Here is a 5566-nt window from a genome sequence, read left to right as displayed (position 1 = left end):
CACTCTATCTTGGAGGTACAATTTATGTGGATAGTATTTATTTTTTTTACAATAACAAGCGGGAATGAAAACAAGCAAAAATGAAATAAAAGTAACGACTTTCTACTTCTTGTCTTTTTTTTTTGATGTAAGAAGTAGAAAGTACGGATAATTATGTGAAAATGTAAGGAGTAGAAGTAAAAAGTAGGCTGAAAATAATTACTCAAGTAAAGTACAGATACCCAAAAATTGTACTTAAGCACAGTAACAAAGTATTTGTACTTAGTTACTTTACAGCTCTGCTTTTAAAGCAGTAATATGAAATATTAAGGAGCTTTTAATGAAGTCATACTGAACCACTGTGTCTAAAATATAATTTTACTGAACAAATTGACCCGCAGAGACTCATCTTTTGAATTATTTGATGAAGACAAAACTTCATCTGTTTATTCAGTGTAGTTCAGTGGAACCAGCTGATGGAAGGAAAATGAATGAATCTTACATTTTATCTCTTAGAGTCATGACACTAATAATACAAATAGATTCTTGTTGAATGTGAGTTCAGTTATATAATGAATATCTGAATATGTACATCTGCATGTTTAATTACTTTTGGAGTGACAGAATCCCAGTTTGAGCAGGCGGGGCTGCGTCCTGAGCACTTTGTTTAAAACCCTCCGATCTCTCCTCAGTCTCCTGATTCCAACAGGAACACTTTGTCTGCAGGCCGGGTAAGTCTGATTAATATCAAATCCAGTGGAATTTTAGAAGGTTATTAGTTTTAGAAAATGAGGAATGGTAGTTTTCTGTTGATCGGATATTTACATTTTTGTTGGTCTGCGTAAACTGATTTGATTAAGATCTGCTTCTTAAAAATGTTAAATATGAGGGAAAATGCACTAAAATCTCCTTTTTTTTCTACATCTGATTAAAATTGATCTCAAAGTTGACCTAAAGCTTTTGAAAATTTGTAAAGTGCTTGGTCTTAAATGTGCCACAAAATACAAATATTTCTTTAATATGAGGACTAAAATATTGAAAATTCTCCTTGTTATGGAATTTTGATATATTTCAAAGACACTTTCTGGAGAACAAAAAGGAAAATGTGAAGATCTGAAGACTTTTGTTAAATATTTGTTCGTATTTAGTAAAAAATACAACATTTAGGCTTTTTGTATTGATTTATTTTAAGTTGGATCTTATGCATATTTGTTTTAATCTAAGTTTAACAGAAGCACTGAAGCAAGTTTACCAAAAATGACCATAGATTTTTGACCATGGCTGGAATATGAAAAAAAAATTGCCACTTTTTTTTAAGTTAAACCTTTCAGCAGGACGTCTCTAAGGTCCACAAGTAAAATAACAACCAAAAGAGAAAGATGAATGTTAGATTTTATATTCCTTGTTTTATAAAATGATATATTTTAAAGCAAAATTCTTAATTTTTATCTTGCTTTTGAAGAGCATCTGTCCAAAACAGGGGTCCCAACTTTTTTATTTTTTGGTTTATGTTGCTCGTTCTGAGCAGCTGTCTGGCTGTACACACTGCGTTTGCTGAAGTGGACCTGCCAAGTCCGGCTCTTATTCCTTAGATGGTCTTGGAGATAAAAGCTGCGGCCACGTTAGGCTGTCATGAGTAAAACCACAGGCTCTTTTCTACGAGGACTGGAAACATGGAAATCCAGAGCATCCTCACTTGCTTTTCCGGATTGTTAAAATCAGATTGTGTGAAAGTGAAAACAGATGTGTTTGCAGGAGCAGTAGTTATTTATGATGCATTTGAGCCCGCCATCGTCTGGCAGCATGAGCGCATAAACAGAACAATGTCAGAAAATAAATAAATAAATAAAGAAAATCACAGATTTGCATTTAATGACATGTTCAGGACATGAAACCTGCTTTGGTTTAACACAGTCCTAAGATTCATGTCTGCAAGACATTTATGATAAACACAAGATATGTGCTGACTTCTGACTGAACACACAGGGCTCTTTACACAGTTTGGGCCTAGTTCTATCATTTGAAGAAATTTATATCGCCCAACAACTTTCGTGTCAGATTTTACATCATTTTATATTGAGAAAGGACAGTACTATTGCCACTTGAAGAAACCTTTATGCACAATCTCATGCAATATTGTAAGTATGTGCGGTGGATAAATCTGTGCTACTACCACACCAAACTTTACTGCAACAGCAAAACTGTCTTGAGTTGAAATGACTCTAGAAGTTATGATTTGTAGAATGCCAACTAATTAATGTTTATTGAAGATTTCATTAAAACCCATTCAGTTATTTGAGATATTTTGCTAACACACAAATGGTGTCGATTCCAAATAGTTAAAGATAAATTGTTGAATTTAGATCTTATAAATCTATTAGTGTTTGACATATGTGTTGGGGATAAGTCTCAATTGCTACCACACCGAATTTTATTGCATTGTGTGTAAAACATGTCTGAATTATAGAGTTTTTATAATTTCTAAATTCAATTGACTGTGGCACTCATCGTGATCTGGTTTTACTCCAGAAGTTTATCATTTGTAGAATACCAACCAATTAATGTTTATTGAAAATTTTATTAAAATCCATTCAGTGGTTTATGAGATATTCTTCTAACAGACAAGCAGTGTTGATTCCAAATAGTTAATGGTAAGTTGTTAAATTTAGATACTGTAAATCTGTTAGTGCTTGAAATACTTGTTGGGGATAAGTCTCATCTACTACCATTGCATATGTTGGCTCGGTATCTATAAAAATGGCTGATTTATAGCTATTTTTTGTGTTTTTAAGGTCAGCTGACAGTTGAAACCATCTTAAATCGTGTTGAAAACCAAATCAGTCGTAGACGCACATCCAGTGGTTAGTTCTTGCAAGTCACATTAAAATTGGTCCACTGGTTTATGAGATATTTTGCTAACAGACAAACACACACGCGCAAAACCATCAATGTCCACCTTTTTCACCTTTATGGCAGCGAATATTTTAAAGCAGCCAGATCTGCCAAACAAGGAAATGATACAGGCTAAATTCTGGTCTGTTTTTTTTTTTTTTTAATTTCTGAGCACAAATGAGTCTTTGTCCCTAAAAAGTGCTGTGATTTGACAGAGAGGGATGTTGTATCGTTAAGAGAGGAAGTAGTTTTCCACCTGAGCAGATCACAGAGGTAAAAGAAAGTGGCTCTGGTGTTAATGGAGTCAATTGTCAGCAATCATTTTGTCAAACTAAACCAAATGAGTTGGCGACAGATTCCGCTCTGAACATCCCTTCCTGTTTGGAACGACTAAAAATCTAAAATCAGTCTTCAACAGTTTATTTCTCCCACATGAACAGGTCCATTATGGAAAACGGATTCATCATCACAACAATTGGAAAAAGGCATTCCAGTGTTGCCACTTTCCACAGCAGCAGGTATTTTCTAGAGTAAACTTTGGTTTCTTTTTGTGGCTCACCAAGCTGGGACATGACAGCAGACAGTCCCTGTGTGCTTCCATAAAAGGAGGCCGAGGACGCCGTCTGGGATGCAGAGCAGGACACATGTGATTCCACTGAGTTCCCAGTTAAAATGAAACGGCTTCACCAGAATAGTCAGTGTCCTGCTGGTTTTCATTAAATCCAACCAATCTCCATCACAGCTTGATTTACAGTTAAGAAGACGAGATGCTGACCATTTTCTCACTTCACCAGCTGATCTTTATCAGGCACAGAACGACACAAAAGCCTTTCGGGCCCGTCTGCACACAAACAGTTTCAGGAGTCACAGAGAAGGTCATCACGACAGTATACCGTGGCTCGTAAACTGTGTGGAATTTGAATCCCGGTTGTGGACTTTTTCTTATGTGACCATGTTTGGTCATGAGGAGGAAGCTTGCAGCTTCATGACTGATGGCAAACGTTTCTCCGGCGAATGTTTATCTGTTAGCGTGTTGAAGTGCTTTCTCCTTCCTTCGACAAGAAACTCCTCTGCTCATGGAGGACAGAGTTTCCCAGTTGCACTCCTCGTTTCTCTGTTTCTATTTATGACCGATGCTGTAATTTATAGTGAGAGCAGGAATCCCGTTTTTAATTTCTGAAAAGGCCACCCATTGATGAGCGTAACTTTATAAAGTCACAGGTTTTTATATAAGTATTCTTTTTTCACGTGTCGCAAAAAGGCTGGGAACAACAAGGTAAGCAAAGATCTGGCACATTTAAAATGTCCCTAGTTTAACTGGAACCTTACCAAGCATTAAAATGGCCTGAATGTGCAAAAATGTAAATATGACAACTTGAATTATGAGTTGAATCATTTTGAAAGCTTCATATTTTTAAAGTTTCTTAACATCATTTTTGTGTTTATGATGAAGTCAGTTTGAGGATGTTCATTTTGTTTACACATTCTCCTCCACACAGTTTTGTGAAAGTGGAGCCATGACTATTATAACAAAGTCTGGAAAAAAATATCAAAGATTTCAGAGCCCAGTTATAAAGGGAATCTGTTTATTTGGTCAAGAACAAGACTCAGACCATCGAGGAACTGAAGAGGTGGACAGTGAGGCTTTTGTTGGATTAAAAGCATGTGGGACAAATGTGAGCTGCACGGTGGTGCAGTGGGTTACCACTGCTGCTTTGTGAGAGTGCCCCGGGTTTGACTCATATCTGGGGTCTTCCTGTAGAGAGTCTACAGATCCTCTCATAAGCTACTGCTTATTTAGGTCATCATTTTCAACATCTACCATGAGAGTTATCGTCACAGTTTAGAACAGGGCTATTTAACTAATATGCTGAGGTGGGCACATGAAGACCACTAATATACGAGTTAACCTATTACTTTAATTCAGCTTCAGAATGAACATATCACAGCCACGTGTGAAGTTACATGTAATCTGCAGATATTTTAACTCTGTGCAGCCACACAATACCATGGTCAATTTCCCCAACTTGTGGTGACACATCCTGTTTTGGTAACCGGATATTTAAAATAAGTCTGATTCAGTACAGTAATTACAAAAACTTTTACTTTTGTATGGGAATGCAAAAGAAGAAAAAAAGCATGTCCCTTCTGGAGCACCATATAAGAGTTGTTCAGCCCTTTTCATACAAAACTATAGAAATTATTATTATTATTATTATGACCCCCGCACGCAAAGCGTAAATTTTTTCGTACGGTTTATTTTTGTATTTTTTTTCTGTGATTTTAGGTCAACCATAGCACAACAAAGGCTACACCAATCCACATGAAATTTGGCAGGACTGTAGATGAGTCTGACCTACACTGCGCCAGCCAACGATTTTACGATAGACCCCACATTTGAGGTGGGGGCTCTATCCAAAGACGTGGTGTCAGGACATGCAAAAATGCTTATAACTCAGAAACTGTTCAACATTAAAGCTTCAGATTTCTTTTGTTGTTCAGCTCTGATGAAGCTCTATCCATCAGGCCCACCAATCAGTGCCCCCAACCCCCCAGACCCCCAATTTATCTGAAAAAGGGGTATCTGGACATGCAAAAATGGTTATAGTTCAAAAACGATTAAACATAGAAGATTCAGATTTTATTTGGTTGTTTAGCTCTGATGAGGGGCTATCCATTAGGTCAACCAATGCCC

The 5566-nt window shown here is 36.7% G+C and overlaps 1 protein-coding gene across 1 annotated transcript in view; it reads left to right on the top strand.

Annotated features, from left to right (window-relative positions):
• Positions 1-699: 699 nt before the first annotated feature.
• Positions 700-5566, top strand: part of LOC106525502 (caldesmon) — a 22187-nt gene continuing 17320 nt past the window's right edge. Inside the window, exon 1 of the mRNA XM_014019765.1 lies at positions 700-710. The gene's annotated coding sequence lies outside the window, so the exon portion shown is untranslated. The remainder of the gene's footprint in view (positions 711-5566) is intronic.

Source organism: Austrofundulus limnaeus, unplaced genomic scaffold, assembly GCF_001266775.1.
Source record: "Austrofundulus limnaeus strain Quisiro unplaced genomic scaffold, Austrofundulus_limnaeus-1.0 Scaffold229, whole genome shotgun sequence".
In the NCBI taxonomy this organism is placed as follows: domain Eukaryota; kingdom Metazoa; phylum Chordata; class Actinopteri; order Cyprinodontiformes; family Rivulidae; genus Austrofundulus; species Austrofundulus limnaeus.
The sequence above is the reverse complement of the archived record's forward strand: the minus strand, read 5'-3'. Positions and strand labels throughout refer to the sequence as shown.